This window comes from Centruroides sculpturatus, unplaced genomic scaffold, assembly GCF_000671375.1.
Source record: "Centruroides sculpturatus isolate CEXI.00-Female unplaced genomic scaffold, Cexi_2.0 scaffold1741, whole genome shotgun sequence".
Taxonomy (NCBI): domain Eukaryota; kingdom Metazoa; phylum Arthropoda; class Arachnida; order Scorpiones; family Buthidae; genus Centruroides; species Centruroides sculpturatus.
In genome coordinates, this window is record NW_019385937.1 from 83,185 (window position 1) to 103,747 (window position 20,563).

At 36.0% G+C, this 20,563-nt stretch overlaps 3 non-coding genes across 3 annotated transcripts; 2 read left to right on the plus strand and 1 right to left on the minus strand.

The window, feature by feature from the left end:
• The first annotated feature begins 15,762 nt into the window (after window positions 1-15,762).
• Window positions 15,763-15,879, plus strand: Trnal-caa. Its single transcript has 2 exons — window positions 15,763-15,800; window positions 15,834-15,879. It is a non-coding gene; the product is annotated as a tRNA-Leu (tRNA).
• Window positions 15,880-16,184: 305 nt separating this feature from the next.
• Trnaq-cug lies at window positions 16,185-16,256 on the minus strand. Its single transcript has one exon. It is a non-coding gene; the product is annotated as a tRNA-Gln (tRNA).
• Window positions 16,257-17,705: 1,449 nt separating this feature from the next.
• On the plus strand, window positions 17,706-17,777 carry Trnaq-uug. Its single transcript has one exon. It is a non-coding gene; the product is annotated as a tRNA-Gln (tRNA).
• Window positions 17,778-20,563: the final 2,786 nt, after the last annotated feature.

The following is a 20,563-nucleotide window of genomic DNA, read 5'->3' on the forward strand; positions in this document are numbered from 1 at the left end:
TATTATACATGTTTTTCTCTTTGTATAGGATTTTTACATTATTTTCATCTATATTACAGTCATTTAATAAACAATGGTCATTTCACGACCATTGTTTAATAAATGGTCATGAATATTAAAAAATGAAATGAAAATTTAATAACATAAATACGATAGAAAATGGTCGTTTTAATTACAAGAAAAATTCTAATCACAAATGAATATAAAGTTGTAATGGAATAATAAACGAAAACGTTAAAATTCAATTATTATGTATTAAATATATTATAATAATAACAGTTCTATGCTTCATAAGAGTTCTGTTGATTGTCATTAAAACTAATGAAAATATTCTAGAAGAAATTAATGACGAATAAACTCATTTATTCTAATTCATTAAAGGTCAGATTAATTATAATAATGTCATATAGGATGTAATGTGTACGCATATGTAATTACATCAAAATTATAACGGGAAACGACAGAATTTATTATTCGAGTTGGCTTTAACAATTCGATTCGATTGACAAAAATTAACAATGGAAAGATTGAATGCACTTTTCCAAAATAAGTCAAAGGCTCGATTCTTCTCTTTGAAGAAACAACACAACGATTGTTATCGATATATTCGTTATGGGAAAATTAGCGCTGCTAACTGTGATTTAGTACCTAACAATGTTAAAAAATACCTAAATCTAGAAAAATCAGGGACTAAACTTACCCAAAAAAATCGCAAAAACTACAGCAAAACTCCGAAAATACTCGAAACAATCGCATTCGAACAAAGCAACAGACAATTGTCGAAATTCTATTGTTGCGTGGCGACTCAGTTTAATGCTAAAAATTTCGATTTTTTGACAGAATTTCGATTTCGGGGGTTTCTGAGTCTGTCTTTCTGTAGAAACGGACCATTCTGCTTTTTGTCTGTAGTCTTTCACTCACGCCCAGAGAGACGATGTGTAATCCATTTTGTTAGAGTTAGGATGTTCGAAGACGCTCATTAACTAAGTGGATTCGACTTAAATTGAGCAATGGTAGGATCTTCTGCAACTGTTGTTTCTATATTGATGTTAAGCGGCAATTTGAACCCATTGTAGATCTATAAATGCCCACTGTCTGGCCTTCCTTAATCTCGACAACGCAGTTAGGTAGATGAAAGTCGAGATCAGATATGAAAAGGTTAGGAGTTGATTGCATCGGAAAGTTCATATGTAGTTAATCGAGGCCTCCTCTTTCGATTAATTATATATGAACTTTCGATGCAAAGCGGAAGTCACCTTATTTCAATTCAAAACATTTCCCCTGAAATTTCAGGAGTTAAAATAGATGACAGGCACTACTCTATTGCTGACAGGAAAAGTATGATGTACGGGGAAGAAACACTACAGTAGTAATTTGAGGTGGACAGCATATATTTGAAAGTAAATAAATTAAAAATATGATTAAAAATTGCCGCCCGGCATTGTGACCGTGTCACAATAAATAATTGCTGTTTAGGTTTTTAATTGCGACTTTAAGAATTTCGAAAATAAATTGCTTATATATGAATAATATCGTTTTTCTTTTCTGTGCGAGTGATTTAAATATTTCGTCCACAAGAACTGACGATATTTCACGCGAACAAAACTTTCAGGTTTTTGGTGTTTTTGCTTAACATGCAAACTTTAATTAAAATCACGAAAGATGTAATAACTTTCCAAGATTAACAATTACCTCGATTTAAACACTTATTTTGATTTAATAAAAACGCGTAATAGACACTTAAAATGTCTTCACTTGTCGCCATGTCCAATCACCAAGGTCGCGTTATTTGGTTCGTTCGTCACATGCAACGGAGATTTGAGTGTGGCAAAAGAGTTATCGTTCTCCGTCGTATATCGCGCAGGGCGGAACATCCTCGTCTTTCTTCGCGTTAACTAATTTGATGGGCGTCGTTTAACGATTCGGCTGAAATTCGTTAAGTATTTTCGATCGCACGCTGTCTTTCGTTGTGGAAATCGCGACGCTCTCCAACTGACACTTGCATTGCACGATTTCGTGCAATGCAAGTGTTTGTTGGAGAGCCTCGCGTATCGGCGTGACTGCTTCCGATAAAAACACAGCAGTACGTTTGAAATGAATTAATGATTCGATTATTTACACACCGTTCACGGACAGCCATCGACAATTTACGATCTATTTGTTTTCCACAGAGAACCTCTGTCATTTAGTCTTATGTCCTTTTGGACATCGTAAATAATAACTCTTGGATGGCGCTTTTCGGCAATCGGCAGACGACCACTCATTCAAAGCTTTCCTTTTCGTCAATTTTTTGGAATACGTGGATGTCCCTTTGGGAAGCAACCTCAATAAGGACTCAATTTCACCTATCTCCGCGGATGTTTTTCACTCCTACTTTTAACTTGGCATGGTTGATATTTTTTTTTTTTTTGCGGACGTGGACCGTGTCGCTATTCTTCTTCCCATTCGTGGAGTACACGAGGATAACATATACATTATCATTTATAATAATTTACACGTTCTTGTCCCGCTTCGGCTTTCTGGGCCCATTTTCAACCTTTGCATGGGTTTCTTTATTCGCCGCCATGAGACTTTTGCTTGCCGTTCTACTGGGTCGGTGGATTTTTGTGGATCGGTCGGTGGGATATGGGCCACCTTCCCTCTCTCGAAGGACCCTGACTTCTGTCTGCAGAACTCTGAGTTCGCACTAATGTCGCAAGATTATTCAATTCATCTTACGGCGTATTCAAAAGATGCTGGATGGCAGAACGTACTGTCTTTTGACAGCGGTTGTCGGTCTTGCCAAGCAGTCCGCCAGCGCCTTCGAGATGACCTTAATCTCGGAGACGCTGGCTTGCTCAATTCTGGGCATTGATCCTACACTGCGACAGTCCCTTCTTCCCATTCGGCAAAAAGTGGGACTCTCTGCTCATTGGCTGGTGAAAAAGTCTGTAATAAGTCTGATTTGCCATTATATCTTAAATTTATCATATAAGGTCTATTAAAATGTGCTTAAGATAATAGTTGAATATTTCAGTAAAAGAAATATTGAAAAGAAACAATTATGAAACGTAAATTTCATATTATGTAATATTATGTTGCTGCTTTCCGTAAATAAACATTGAGAATATGATTTCGATTATTACACAATTACTTTCTGATATAATCTTTAATAATATGTTAAGGCTTATGATCGGACTACCTAGAGCCTAGACTATACATTCAAGATATATTAAGTTAATGTTTCCTGGGAAAAACAAATTATTACCTGATATAAGTCCTTCGATAAAGTAATCAAATATAAAGTAAAGTATCCTTCAGCAAAATATTTGAAGAGGAAAACAAATAACTTCAAATATAATCCAATCTAACAATTGAATCACATCAGGAGATTAACTTCTAATTTGAAATAATATTCATATAAAACAATTCACTTAACAAACAATTCATGCATATCTAATTTACCAATAAATATCATTTATCTCTAGAAACAAATGTTTAATACAAAAGAAACAAAATACACAACTGTATAACTAAACGAATAGATTGATGGATACACTAGGATTCACAAAGCCTAAAAAACAAAAAAAAAAATCTAAAATTAGGGTAATTAAATTAATAATGTCCACAGAAGTACTGTACTTCATATATCTTTTCATTCCTTAAGAATGTTATAAAATAATCCTTATAGTTTTAGCATGATGTCCGAAAGCGACATAGACAATGTTGTTACTATATTGAATGGAGAAATTATTCATCACGTGAATTATTACAGCGCATTTATTTGAATTTCAACAATACACCAGTGAAGTTGAAAGACGAACTGGGCGCGCACACAATGTCTCTTAAACTTTAAAAATAATTTAAAAATCAAATTTCGCTAAAATATCGATATTCAAAGAATAATAAGCAATAGATTTATTGAAATATACTATATAATCAGAACTAACAAATCATTTAAAATTTAAATATGCTTTATTTATGACTAATAATTGAATATAAATTAAGGATTTGCACTCTAAGGATTCAATTACTTTTCCATTGATTTATACGAATAATAGGATTATTACGATGAAAGGCAGCATAAATATGTCATACATGACTACGGAATGTCTTAAATTATCAGGAGAAGCAATGTAATAATTCCTAAATAGTTTCTTAAGAAATCAATATAAAATCAATGTTAATGGTTTTATATAACGCTGATAAATTATATATCGTCAACCGGATATAACCACGTGGTACTTCTTTAGTAAGCGAGCACTTACAATCTCCATACCAGACACAAATTATTAGGTTAAATGGCTGTTAGTTGCGTTTATTGTATGATATGCCCAATATTTAATCTCTCTGCACTTTTCGGCAATATATTCTATACGCGTTGCAAACACCAAGAGCTTAGCGAAAACCAGAAGAAATGGTTGTCCGTTTACGGAAAATTGGTACGTTTACTACCTATTATTCAAGTGACTGCGTTAACAGTGCAGAGATTTGCAACAGCCGACGATCCATGGTTCTGTAGTCCTGCAATAACACTGGCAGGAAGCGGTTTAAATAAGCCTTTCCTTTTGAGCATGGTTTATCTCGCAAGCTTTGGCACACTTTTAATGCTTCACACTGGCGCAAAACATAAATTGTCTTTCGACTTAAGAATTTCAGGGTATGATGGAGAAAACGAAAAAATGAATAAATGGCTGATAAGAACGTCTTATTTGTCTGGGTCTTCGTACGTTTGTATGTTAATCGGCTTAGTCGCATTTTCATTTTACGTATTTAAGGCAGTAAATGAAGGATCAACATGGAAACGGGCTCTTGTCTGTTCCGTTTGTACTAATTTCATTTTGACTTTAGAATTAGGATTTTGAATGTGGATTATTACTGCAGTCGTGTTATTAGGCGTAATTCTGTACGAAAGATTAAACGCATTATCGCAACAGTTGAGTTTGTTTGTACTCCAAAATCCAAAATACGAAATTAACGATATAATGCGAAAACACTGGGAGTTGTGCGAATTTATTGAACAAATGAACGATGAATGGGGTAATAGTTTTTTTATTATTTACGGAATTGGCGCTTATATTATATCCTTTGCTGTCTATAACACAATATTCAGTACATCAGCTACATACGTACGAACTTTTCTTCTACTTTGTTCCATTCTCAGCATATGCTTGGTGGTGGCACTTTCATTTGTGATATCTCGTATCTTTGTATCGGTAGGTTCGAAATAAAATGCTTTTAAAATATTAATTTTATTTAAGTGTAAAGTAATTATTATTTCTAAAATTTACTTCTAATTCTCGACAACAGGCTTATGATTCTTTTCAAGAAATTAGAAAATTTAACTTAATTCCTCTTCCGTTGGAAGTCAATCTGAAGGTAACTTTTTTAAGATTTTAAAATTACAGAACTGAATTTTTACTTTTAAAATTATTCACAGGTATTAAATTTTATGAAAAAATTTGGCGAAAATGAAATTGGAATCAGTTGTGGAGGTTATTTTATTCTTTCTACAAAATTTCCAATTCAGGTATTTTTATATAAACAAAATAATTGATTATATGATATGACATATTTAAGATACACGATTTCAGTGTTATGTTTTCTCAGAGCATTTAGGAATAAAATTTGAACATACACAATTTATTAAAAATAAATGAATAAATAATGATTTTTATTAAAAAACGATACAGTACTTTATGGTGCGCTTAACTTTTATTCGTTCTGATTGTACTTTTTACAACATCCTCTCAGAGAATCTCTAGCAAATTCATATGCCGTTGATTATATGACATTTTTATAACTTATAAATAATTTATGAAGTAATTTTTTAAATTTAAATGCAATAATACATTTTCATTTTATAGATGTATGAATCGCTGTATAGTGTTTTCAACATATTACTTAAGTTACGAGATACCTTCGAAGGAATCGACAAATCTTGTAAACCAGCTACTAATTCATTGCTTGCTAATTCCACAAATAACTTCAATATATAGTTTAAAACTATAAAATATACAAGTTGTTTAAACAATTATTCTAGAAAAGAATCATATTACTAGATTACAACACTGTTACCTGTATAGCATTAATATGAATATACTCTTTCTGCAACACAATTCACTTGTTTTTCTTATATTGATTTCATATGTCAATTGTTTTTATATATTACTTGACTCATTAACATCTGGCAACAATTCATCAAAAGTATTATCATGCCACAATTTCGTTCCTCACGATAACGCTTCAATCGCAATAGTATAGCATTCATTCTAATGCCTCAACCCACACAAGCCCATACAAGTGCAAGATTACGAACTATTAATTTTTTAATTCATTGTTATTCATTGTTATCAAATATAATAATTAAATTACTATAATTACAAAGTCATTGTAATTTAAAAAATAAAAGTATTCTTTAAAAAGTTACGTAAATTCTTTGCAAACATAGAAATCGAAACTGGGAATAAATTGGATTTATTCAAAATAATTGAAGTTTAAACTGATTAGAACGGTACGAATTTCATGGGAGAGCCAGCCCATATTCTAAGGGTAAATTAACAAGATGTTTAATGAGAATTTTGAAGTGTGCAGTAATTAATAGTCTAGTCTCAGGTTTTATATGTATTTCTTTGTTATGCTTATGTTAAAGTTAAAATATTTATATAAATTTCACTGTGTACGGTAAAACCTATGCAAAATGGAACTTAAGTAAAAACAAACCGGGCTACAGGAAAAAAATTTTTTTACAACGAAGAGATTTTTCTATTGAAGAGGACCTGTTGAAAGCGGAAGTCTACCAAAGAATTATAAACCGAATAGCACGGTACCTAATAAATTTACCAGTTTGGTAAATTTAATAGATACCGGGCAATTCGATTTACATTTATTTGGCCCAGAAAAAAAAGAGCTATGGAAGGAATCTTTGTAGGATTTAGAATAGGTACTAAATTTTCTGATTATTTTACATGCGCCTATCAAAAAAAAAAAAAAAAAAAAAAAATTGGCGTTCTGCGGACTCGTGTATCAGTGCGAAATCGTCGTTTCGATATATAGTCGACCCCCTATAACACTGTCGATAATTCCGTTTTATATGAATTCTATGTAGTACGAGTCACTTAGGTTTTACAAATACGTGTGCCAGGCTGTGAACGGCTCACGTATTTGTAAAATCTAAGTGACAGTGTTATAGGGGGTCAACTGTAGTCTACTCTATAATTCTGGTGGAATCGTTTGATATGAGATGTTCAACAACCGACAATAATACCCGGGACAAATGTATTTTGTTGCTGTCATGGATATTCACTCAAATATTTCAAACTGTTGGAGGTAGATGTGAAACATAACTGAACACGTCGAGCAATTAAAGACGAGTTAAAGTCCAAAAGAAGCAACGGCGAATCGTTTTGTTTTCGACGGTTGCAATGGTAAAAAAAGCAACAAGACTACGCGTTTCTCTAAGACACGTAGCATGAAATGTGGGAACGTCTTCAAAAACGGAGAATTGTTGTACACTTAAGCCTGGACTCTAAATTACCGAAAAACAGAAACTCAGAAATAAAACTAAAACATACAGAGTTTTCTTTTTAACTTGACTCCACTAGCCCCTAAATGAACGTTACGTGGAAATGCACCACCTGTTGATCAGTCCTCTAATTGTGGTAGAGTCAAACATGCACAACGCTATGGATTTTTCCAAGCTTTCTCTGCATTTGTTAACATGAAATTATTGATACATTCGAAACCTCACTGAAATCATCGAAACAGTGACATTAATAAACTTACATTACATATTCGCTAAGCCATCTCTTAAAACGTTATCCATTAAATCGTACAAATGCCACGTGGTCTTATAAATAACTTTTGTCCCGCTACCACTGACTAAACTCGCCAGAATCATTCTTTCTCTCTATTGTAGCGATCTCTCTGTATCTTCCACTTCTGACTGCTTCGTTTCGTATTCAAAACATTTCATAATTCAACGAATGCAATTAACGAGTTCAAAGTAGTATATTAAACTTTCTTACCATTCAAATTATAGGCCATATCGTGTGTTTCAATGATCTCTTTTTGAATTCTTTACATTTTTTGTCGTACGGATAATTCTATTTTCTTACTCCTTCGATTAATAATTTAAAATCTATTTGTTTCCCCACCCTTCTCGCTACATTTTCCGCCATTACTACAATCAAACTACACGTGACTGATGCATGTTACTACGCGTCACAAATCTTAGCGTTTTTATTGGTTGAAGTACGAGATAAGCCCGAAACGAAAACGGAAAAGTTAAATAATTGTTAACTCTGCTTTCAGTCTTGTTTCTGCCCAATTGAAAGATTCGTTTGTTTTTCTTTCAGTTTTACGACTTCGTCGCGGATTCCAATAATGTGGAGTCCAGGCTTTAGTCTTTTGTCGATGCAAACATTTTGTGCTGTTATGGAAGCAGCGATTCGCCTTTCTTTGCAAACGTCGTTGTTACGTCGTAATTAAACCAGAGAAAGTCTTTCGGCCCGGACAGCAACGTCGCTTCGCAACTGCGATTAAATCGTGTGTTAGGGATTTAGACGTTGGCCGATCGGAAAGCCTGCATAAACGGCGCATGGAAATACCTTGCTCCATTGATTAGTCAGCAATCGCTTCTGCTAAATTACGTCAGGATAGCCGAGCGGTCTAAGGTACTTAGTCTCAAACGAGTCCTCTCCTGTAGATGTAGGTATGTGCATTCTGGTCCACTATATTTTTTCTTATGTCGGTCGATTGAAAATGTTTCTTTTAGTATGACGTATGTTTGCGCTTTGAGGACATTCTTTTGTAATTCTTTTGATTCGAAACTGTAATGATGAGTGTGTCAGACGTTTTCAGCGTGTTGAATTCCGGTTTTTCGCGATCACGAAAGTAAAATGAACTGATGGAAACATTGCAACGTGTCCAACACAATGTCCAGATACACATGTGTGTCTTTGATAATACTGAAACTTCTTTTGCTTTCAATCTAGTTACACGTCTGTGTCTTTGAACACACGTGTATCTAGAATGAAAGCAAAGAAAGTTTCAGTATTCAACTGTCAAGTGCATCAATGATTACGAGGGAGAAGAGAAAACAGGCCCCACCGAGATTTGAACTCGGATCACTGAATTCAGAGTCCGGAGTTTGATTACGCAGACGCGAGCAAGCGAGTTTTCCAAGAGAGCGAGAATATGGGGCGAGAAGAGGCGAGACACGATAAATATCAAACCTTGACAGATATGTGCAAGAACCAGAAATTCGCTCTCGTCAGCGATATTTCTCGCTTCTCGCTTGTGCATTTTTTCTTTTACGAGAACTATATCGCTCACAAATCTCCATCACTTCTAACTTCGCGTCAGCATAGTCGCACCCTTACACCATGAGATTGCACGCTGACCTGAGTGACGCACATCACCTTAATGCATTACAGATTGTCTCATCAACTATCGTTCAAAGATATCGCCGCATTTGTTGCTGATAACTGAAATTTCTCTGTCTAAATTCTTCTTTTGTTGTCGTTAAATTATTCTATTCTAAATATTCAAAAACAAACTATTTATTTGGTATAACTTTAATTATCATACTTCTTAATATACTCAATTAATTGTAATAATTGAAATAATTGTAATTGTAATAATTCTAACATTGCGCTTCTATTGAGGACTAGGTAAGCTATAGACTTGCGCAATCCTAATTCTNAAACAAACTATTTATTTGGTATAACTTTAATTATCATACTTCTTAATATACTCAATTAATTGTAATAATTGAAATAATTGTAATTGTAATAATTCTAACATTGCGCTTCTATTGAGGACTAGGTAAGCTATAGACTTGCGCAATCCTAATTCTTAAATAGCATTACCTATATTGGCCATATAGTCGGCGAAGCCCGAAGGTCTCAAATTTACTTAAAGTTTGCGTGTTTGTCGTGGGAAGAAAAAACACCAAACACCTGTAAGTTTTGTTCGTATGAAATATCGTAAATTCTTGTGGACGAAATATTTAAATCATCCCCACACAGAAACGAAGAAAACGATATTATTTCTTTATAAGCCATTTATTTTAAAAATTCTTAAAGTTACAATTAAAAAACTAACGAGCACAATGCCGGGCGGCAATTTTAAATCCTGAAATTTCAGGGGAAATGTTTTGAATGGAAATAAGGTGACTTCCGCCTTGCATCGAAAGTTCATATATAATTAATCGAAAGAGGAGGCCTCGATTAACTACATATGAACTTTCCGATGCAATCAACTCCTAACCTTTTCATATCTGATCTCGACTTTCATCTACCTAACTGCGTTGTCGAGATTAAGGAAGGCCAGACAGTGGGCATTTATAGATCTACAATGGGTTCAAATTGCCGCTTAACATCAATATAGAAACAACAGTTGCAGAAGATCCTACCATTGCTTAATTTAAGTCGAATCCATTTAGTTTATGGGCGTCTTTGAACATCCTAACTCTAACAAAACGGATTACACTTCGTTTCTGCGGGCGTGAGTGAAATACTACAGACAAAAAGCAGAATGGTCCGTTTCTACAGAAACACAGACTCAGAATCCCCCGAATTCGAAATTCTGTCAAAAAATCGAAATTTTTAGCATTAAACTGAGTCGCCACAGAACAATAGAATTTCGACAATTGTCTGTTGCTTTGTTCGAATGCGATTGTTTCGAGTATTTTCGGAGTTTGCTGTAGTTTTTGCGATTTTTTTGGGTAAGTTTAGTCCCTGATCTTTCTAGATTTAGGTATTTTTTAACATTGTTAGGTACTAAATCACAGTTAGCAGCGCTAATTTTCCCACAACGAATATTTCGATAACAACCGTTGTGTGGTTTCTTCAAAGAGAAGAATCGAGCCTTTGACTTATTTTGGAAAAGTGCATTCAATCTTTTCGTTGTCAATTTTCGTCAATCGAATCGAATTGTTAAAGCCAACTCGAATAATAAATTCTGTCGTTTCCCGTTATAATTTTGCGTGTGTATATTACATATGTTATTAAATTTTCATTTCATTTTTTAATATTGTCTTAATTTAACGCTCGTTCTACAATATTTAATACTCGTTTGTTTTTCGCTTGCAGAATGGATAATTTCAAAGCGTTGAAGAAATGGAATATCTCTGGAGGAGAGAGTGCAGAGGATAGCTCCTCGACATCAGGAACATCTTCCTCTTCGATTCGAGTGGTTCGCGTGCGTCCGAAAGAAGTGCTGGAGGGTGCGAAGGAGAAATCTGGTCAACCCGACAAGAAACGGGTGATTGTCACCGTTTCCGACGAGAGCACGACGTCTGTCATCGATTACCTGGAACAGAGATATCCAGAAGTTCCGGAATGGTCGGTGCAGAGACAGGCACGCGAGCAAGGACTGCAAGAGGAGTGTAGGTCGATTCTGAGGAAAAAGAAGCCTTGGTGGAAGTTCTTCTTCTTCTGGAAGAAATAAATCAGCAAGGTCTTCTCACCGGATGTGACGTTTTTTTTACCTGGATTTGGACTTTTACCTGGCTGTGACCTAATGAACCGGATGCGACTTCCTTCATCGGATGTGACTTTTAATGTTGTTTTTTCGTCTTCCCTTTCCTGCTGACGGTTCTCGGAATGATACATGTCCTTCGTCATCGCTTACGAGGGACGTGTTCTTCCACTTCAGTTAATTGAAGTCGACGGTGACAACTTAGAACCGTCTTCGGTCGTTTGAAATCTCTCAACCGAGGATGAAATTCTGACCGGAAAATAATGGATTTTCGCCGGCAACGTGCGTGTCAACACTGGACACCCGAATAAAAACAAAAGGGAAATATCGCAGTTAGCATATGTCTAAGCCACAATTATAATTATGTCGAACAATTAAATGCGTATAAACTTTTACTTAATAAAAGTTTTAAACTTTATATTAATTGATTACGTGTGTCAGTTTAAATATTACATCCGCACGTTTTATTTTCGGACTAATTTATAATTAAAGTTGAAATAATCTTTCTAACAATTAAACCGAAAGTCAAAGCAGAAAAAAATGTACACGATTCATAGCAAAAGAAGAATTTAAAAATAAAAGAAGTGAAAATAATTTTAAAAAGTTGCGAATTTGTATCGAAATAAAATGCTATAAAACAGAGATTATTAATCTGAAGTGTGTCTCTACGAGTACTTTGTTAAAAATAATATCCACTTAATAGCAGAAAAGTTGTCAATAAATGAAATTATAAAGACACCTATGTAATTTTATTTGTTGAGGATTTTTCTGGTGTACTGTACGATCATCTGCCACCGTGTAATGTACAATGTAGAATACAGAATAAGGTTAAAAATTGCAGCAGATTTTCTTACATGTGTTTAGAGCAAATGAGAGTTCGAATGAGATTTAACAAATTCAAACCTATAAAAAGTAAACTCGGGTAAATTCAAGTTTTCACTTGTTTACGCTAAACTACTTGTTAGGTCTAGGATCGGAATAAAATGAAAGCTTAACCGCACGGCCATCTTGCCGTCTACCAATGATGGGCTTTAAAAACGCCATATTAGTCAATACAGGATAGAGAGAGTCAAATAAAGAAGAAAGCTTTCTTTGACCTAATTGTATTCAATTTTTATTAATGATTATATTTGAGTGGTGTATTTCAACAAAGATCTAACTCCACAAGTTTCTTTTTGGAAAATGAAACTTTTGACATTCTAAGAATTAGACTAATTACTTAAACATTTAAAAAAATATGCATTTTCATATTTATGATCGACCTTTACATGTATAACACACTCATTTTTAAAAGCAAGAAAAAAATAATTGATAATGGAAATTTTGGATCTGTTTTGGAATCCGACACTAACAAATAAGTTCAGAATAGATACAGATAATGCACTGATCAAAACAATTAGCGGGAACACGTGACTGCTCTAATCGAGGAGTGACAAACAACATCATCGATTCCATCCCATATTACACAGATGTGCAGTAGTTTTGGATCATGCAACCGGCTAAAGTCAGCACAATATCCTGTATTTACAGGCAATTTATCCTAGCTGCAAAGTATGTCTTAAGATAAGATTAGGAGAAATTTTTTAGACTAGATTAAAAATCTATGATGTATAGGGGAGACCGGGGCAACTTCGGCATGCGGGGCAAGTTTGTCAAGCGCTTTTTTTTAAAAACAAATTAAAAGGAGACTTTGGTTATAGGTTAGGCAGTTGAGTTTTATTGGTGGCTTGTTGAGTGTNAACTTTCCGATGCAATCAACTCCTAACCTTTTCATATCTGATCTCGACTTTCATCTACCTAACTGCGTTGTCGAGATTAAGGAAGGCCAGACAGTGGGCATTTATAGATCTACAATGGGTTCAAATTGCCGCTTAACATCAATATAGAAACAACAGTTGCAGAAGATTCTACCATTGCTCCATTTAAGTCGAATTCACTTAGTTTATGAGCGTCTTCGAACATCCTAACTCTAACAAAACGGATTACACCTCGTCGTCTCTGCGGGCGTGAGTGAAATACTACAGACGAAAAGCAGAATGGTCCGTTTCTACAGAAAGACAGACTCAGAACCCCCCGAAATCGAAATTCTTTCAAAAAATCGAAATTTTTAGCATTAAACTGAGTCGCCACGCAACAATAGAATTTCGACAATTGTCTGTTGCTTTGTTCGAATGCGATTGTTTCCAGTATTTTCGGAGTTTTGCTGTAGTTTTTGCGATTTTTTTGGGTAAGTTTAGTCCCTGATTTTTCTAGAATTAGGTATTTTTTAACATTGTTAGGTACTAAATCACATTTAGCAGCGATAATTTTCCCACAACGAATATTTCGATAACAACCGTTGTGTGGTTTCTTCAAAGAGAAGAATCGAGCCTTTGACTTATTTTGGAAAAGTGCATTCAATCTTTTCGTTGTCAATATTCGTCAATCGAATCGAATTGTTAAAGCCAACTCGGATAATAAATTCTGTCGTTTCTCGTTATAATTTTGCGTGTGTATGTTACATATGCGTAGACATTACATCCCATATGATATTATTATAATGAATCTGACCTTTAATGAATTAGAATAAATGAGTTTATTCGTCATTAATTTCTTCTAGAATATTTTCATTAGTTTTAATGACAATCAACAGAACTCTTATGAAGCATAGAACTGTTATTATTATAATATATTTAATACATAATAATTGAATTTTAACGTTTTCGTTTATTATTCAATTACAACTTTATATTCATTTGTTATTAGAATTTTTCTTGTAATTAAAACGACCATTTTCTATCGTGTTTATGTTATTAAATTTTCATTTAATTTTTGTAATATTGTCTTAATTTAAGGTACTTAAAAGTATCTTAAAAGTTGGTTATTGATAAGTCATGTGACTTTCATATATATATGTAAAGTAAACGACACTATGGCCATTGGCCTTTTCCAACTGTAAAAAATACATATATAAAACACAAACAATCAACAAAGAAAGAAAAAAAAACGCAATTTTTAACAACTTTTTAAAATTGTTCCTAAGTTCTCAAATCTTTATAATATTTAACAACTGAAAATAAAGATGTAAATTTACACACACACCAAGCAATTTTTCACCATATCCTAAATTTATTTAATTTAAAATACACGCTCTCAATCTGAAATTAGAAATGTACTGCCTCGCCCCTGTACATCGTACTTTTCCTGTTAGCAATAGATTCGGGCCTGTCCTCTATTTAACTCCTTTCGAGAAAAGAGTTTCGAATTGAAATAAAGTGACTTCTGTCTTGCATTAGAAGTACGCCAATCGGGACCTCCCGTCTCTAATTCCAATACTCTGGTGTCAAAATGGAAAAATGACTCGTAATTTAACGTCGACGTCATCACTGAGTCGGGGAAATTTTCATTTCTTGTAAGAGACAATGTGAGGTCATCCGATTAGGGGTGAGGTGTTTTCGACAGCCTAGCGGTCATTACTGTCGTATGGGCGCGGAATGACTCACCGAGACAGGTTTACCATATAACCGTTTAATAATGTACAGAAATCGTTCTTACAATAATGCAATAAGTCGGGCAAAAGCCTATCCAACGATGGGTTACTGTAACCGTTCCCAAAAAACGGAAAAGTTCGAATGTTCGATCGGTCCTTGGGGCTTTCGCCCCGGGGCACGCACCAGCACTTGTAGTGATGTCCTCGGTTCACAAGTCGAACCTCGGTGATTCTGGACGAGACCTCGGCAACTCTGGACGCGACGGGTTGCGAAACCAGCTTCCAGGGCGTCGAAAGAGCCTACGTTGTATCTCTGTCGTGAGCACCGAGTTCCAGCAGGTGAGCACTACGCACCAAAACCCAAGTCCCCGTAAAGTTCCCGAAAACGCGGTTTTATCGATTTTTCCACCGGTCGCCATTGGTTTCTCCTCGTCACATGGTGACAATTCGAAACCCCACCGAAGGGCGCGAGAGAGGTCAACGTCGCGTCGGAACACGACTCCTCTCCAACATCGTTTTCCTCGACTTTATCTATAGTTTAAAATCTTTCAACAAGACAAAAGGTTCATTGTTTAAATCCGATCTTTAAGTTTGCTCTTTCGCGCTACGAAACTTGACTCTTTCAAACAGTCGTTAATTGCCTCCTTTCGGACCCCGTTTGGGTCCTCACAACAAAACATGTCAACTTCTTTCGAAATTCCGTAAACTAAACAATTGCAATTGATTCGTCGTTTAGTTAGTTAAACGTCGGCCTGTCATAAAACTGCTTGAACATAACGAGAAATGAACATTATCCATTGTTTAGGCATCAATCGTAATCGCAGAATAACGTCAGGATGGCCGAGCGGTCTAAGGCGCCAGACTCAAGGTAGACCTTTCCTGTATAATTCGGGAGCGTGCATTCTGGTCCACGATAGTGGGCGTGGGTTCGAATCCCACTCCTGACACGAACTTTTGTTATGAGCGGTTGATTGGAAATGTCTATTTTAGTGTGACGTAAGCGCCCGTAAGACATTTTGTGATTCGAAACTATAATGCTAATTGGGTTACAACTTTGCAACATGTTGAATTCCGTTTTGAAACCGTCGCTGAAGTAGAATAAACATATGGAAACGTTGCAAAGCGTCGAGCAGAAACTCTGCACTTGCGTGAAGCACAGTTTCTGTTCTAAATTCAAAGCAAAAGAAGTTTGTGAATTCTACTGTCGCTGTCGCCTTCAATTGCGTGAACGATGACAGGGCCAAGAAAAAAAAGGCCCCACCGAGATTTGAACTCGGATCACTGGATTCAGAGTCCAGAGTGCTAACCATTACACCATGGGACCTCGCCAGATCCGCCTGCCGCATATCACCTTAATGCATTGCAGATTGCCTTATCGACTATCGCGTAAAGATATCGCCGCATCTGTTGTTGCCGATAATGGAAGTCTCTCCGTCTACACTTTCTCGTTAAAAAGCGAAGCTGTTGCCACAAATCTGTCGCGAACAGAATGACGGTTGAGGTCGGCGGACATGGTGAAAAAGAATTTAAGAAACGTGTTTCGTTTCGTCGTGTGGAAAGCAAACGGATCGTAAATTGTCGATGGCTGTCCGTGATCGGTGTCTAAATAATCGAATCACTAATTCGTTTCAAGCGTGTTTTTATCGGAAGCGGTCACGGCGCTCGCACCACAGAGGCACAATACTGACACTTGCATTGCACCAAATCGTGCAATGCAAGTGTCAGTTGGAGAACGTCGCGATTTCCACTACGAAAGACAGCGTGCGATCGAAAATACTTAACGAATTTCAGCCGAATCGTTGAACGACGCCCATCAAATTAGTTAACGCGAAGAAAGGTGAGGATGTTCCGCCCTGCGCGATATACGACGGAGGACGATAACTCTTTTGCGACACTCAAATCTCCGTTGCATGTGACGAACGAANCTCCTCTTCAGGATTTTTGTGATCCTACTTATCAACAGCGACCGATTCGTCAACTCCTGTGACTTACTGTCGCTCTCCCGTGACGTCTTGATTTGCACAGATTTGCCTTTCACCAGAGACTCTCGCCGAAGCTGTGCCGCACGCCCCGGGGCCGTCGATCTCAACGTACGACATCGAAGGACCAAACGGAGAAAGTCGGACCCTTGAAGGAACTTTTAATTTGCTCCCCGAGCTGTGTTACGTTGAAAATTTGAAGAACGTTGTAAGAATCTTTTGTAATATAATAAACGGGTTAACGATGGTAAACCTGTCTCAGAAAGTCATTCTGCGCCCATAAGACGGAAGCAACCGCTCGGCTGTCGAAAAACCTCACCCTAATCGGCAGACTTCACATATGGAAAGCAAACGGATTGTAAATTGTCGATGGCTGTCCGTGATCGGTGTCTAAATAATCGAATCACTAATTCGTTTCAAGCGTGTTTTTATCGGAAGCGGTCACGGCGCTCGCACCACAGAGGCACAATACTGACACTTGCATTGCACCAAATCGTGCAATGCAAGTGTCAGTATTGTGCCTCTGTGTGGCGAGAACGTCGCGATTTCCACAACGAAAGACAGCGTGCGATCGAAAATACTTAACGAATTTCAGCCGAATCGTTGAACGACGCCCATCAAATTAGTTAACGCGAAGAAAGGTGAGGATGTTCCGCCCTGCGCGATATACGACGGAGGACGATAACTCTTTTGCGACACTCAAATCTCCGTTGCATGTGATGAACGAACCAAGAAATGTCCGTTGGCACGCTGTTTGGTTTATAAACGGGCTTTCGAGAAGCTGCTCACGCGGAGGTCTCATGGTGTAACGGTAAGCACTCTGGACTTTGAATCCAGCGATCCGAGTTCGAATCTCGGTGAGACCTTTTGTTTTTTTCTGTCGTCGAAGTTCGTGTTTTATGCAATTACGACGCCTTAGAACGTATAGAAAGGTCTGCCGCAAAATAGCATACAGTGCGTGTATGTCCAACCGTATTGCACTCAATCAAAAATGTTCATTGTGACATTTATTGTGTAATGGACTTACAATAGCCAAATAGTTTTGACCAATACATATCTATCCTACCCGTTGTAGTCGCTGGCAGAATATTAAAAATATTTTATACTTTACCTTTTTCCATCTACAAATCAAATAAGTCTTTTGAAAGAAAGGGTTGACGAATTTACAATTTAATGAAAAGTTGTACCTGGTGATTGGACATGGCGACAAGTGAAGACATTTTAAATCGCAGTAATTTTAATCTTGGAATGTTATTAGATTTTAATGCTAATAATATTTCGTGATTTTAATTAAAGTATGCGTGTTAAGCAGAAACACCAAAAACCAGTAAGTTTTGTTCGTGTTAAATATCGTAAGTTTTTGTGGACGAAATATTTAAATCATCCCCACACAGAAACGAAAAAAACGATATTATTTCTTTATAAGCCATTTATTTTCAAAATTCTTAACGTTGCAATTAAAAAACTGACGAGCAATTATTTATTGTGACACGGTCACAATGCCGGGCGGCAATTTTAAATCATATTTCTAATTTATTTAATTTCAAATATATGCCGTCCACCTCAAATTACTACTGTAGTGTCTCGTCCCGGTACATCATACTTTTCCTGTCAGCAATAGAGTCGCGCCTGTCATCTATTTTAACTCCTAAAAGTTCGTTCTTTTACAGAAGAAATTTCTACATATATCGTCACCAGGGGGCAACTTCTCTAAAAATCTACATTTTCCAGCGCTAATCTTTAGTAGATAAAAAGAAGAAACCCCAAAAGAAGGTATGATGGAAGTAAGCAAGACAACTGTATGTCACCAGTTCCTATTTCAGAAATTTTTAAAATTTTAATTGGATGTGTTTTGTGTTTTTTAAAAGGACTTTTTGTAAACTTTCCGACGACAAGTAGCCTAAAAAGGAAGGTCAGTCGCCGAAAATGTTTTAGTCTTGGAACACAAGTAATAAATGGTGATCCTTTTCGGACAGTTTTGTCTTCAATTTTATTTTATTAGAAATAATTCTCCATCGGAAGAACTTTTACAGACGTTATATTATTATTATTTTTTCTTTTTATGTAGGGGAACTTTGGGCGGAATGGGAAAGACAATTTACATATGAAAGAGAGGAAAGGAATTGGTTCGCTCCCTGTCTTACACTGAGACTGCGACAACACGTTAGTGTGAATAGTCTACTTGGTAACCGAGATTCGCTTTTTGTTGATTAATAAAACCTCGCGTCGTGATTTTTTGATGAAATTACAAGTGTATCAACATCAAAACAATGAAAGTATACGGTATATTTTATAATTTAATTAAATTTATATAGTCTAGTTTATTACAGATTTGTTTGTTTGTATTTTTAGAATGAAATAACGCAAAAACGAATCATAAACTTTTTTCTCTACTTGATTTTTAGATGTGCTTTGGGGCACAACATGTGGGGCACAATGGGTCGGTTTTACGTAAAGGAAAAGTAAAAGGAAAAGGTAAAAGAAAAGGAAAAGGTAAAAGAAAAGGAAAAAACGAAGTCTAGTAAAAAAGAAGAACAAGGGGACGATTACTCGGAAGATTCAAACTTGCATTTACTGCGCCCAGACTTACTCACAGTCGACTTGATGGTTGGTGTTTATGTGTCGCATGCAAAAAATGGGCTCATATGTTTTGTGCCGGTTTTTACAGAGACGATGACGATTCCGTGCTGTTTTGCGAGTTTTGTAAGCAACAAGACTAACATTTTTTTTTAATATTTGAGCATTATTCTTATATCCCATATTGCCCCAATTGCGGGGCGGAACGGAATGTGGTCAAGCGTTATTTAATGATTTATTTTTCATACAAAATTATTGATTATTTTAATATAATTTAAATAATTATGTGCCAAAATAATAAATAAAGGATATAAAGTAATATTTTTGTTATTTTTCTTATATTGTTGACATAATTTTAACTTCTTTGTTTGCTACCTCATTCTGCCTCGGGTTCCCCTACAAATCAAATAAGTGTTTAAATCGCGCTAATATTAACGTTGCAAAGTTATTAGATTTTAATGCTGATGATGTTACTTGATTTTAATTAAAACAGGCAGAAGAGCTAAAAGTTAGTCTTGCCCGGTTAACACACCGAGCGTTAGGCGACAGACTTACGGTTGTATGTTCTGTCCTTAATTCCTTTTTTTGTTTTCAGTCAATTTCAGTTTGTTACCAGCCATAGTCGATACGAGATCAGACCACGGCTACTTCTCTTAGATTAGAGGGGCAGCTGGCACTCAGAAACTTTTTGTCTCCAGCTGCAAACTAAATTTATTGTTTGCTTTGCAACAGTTGCTGCACTTCAGCAGCGTCATTCTTCACTTTTTGTGGAAGTGCGCCATCGAACAGCGGCTGCAGTCTTAGCTTCGCTCTGCAATACGTACCCGGACCCGGTTCTTGGTTCACCTTGCCCCATTCTGTAGTAACTATTTAGATGAGAAGCTGGAAAACAAGGAAGATGCAAAAAACGAGTAAGGAAGGGTTTACCTATTTCTCTGACAAAATTGGATCATTGTTTAGTGACGGTTCTTTATGATCCCATAATCTTATTGGAAATGAATAACGCGCAATGCAAGTTGGCGGGCATCGCGATTTTCATAACGGAAGACAGCATGCGCCGAATCGCGCCCGAAAA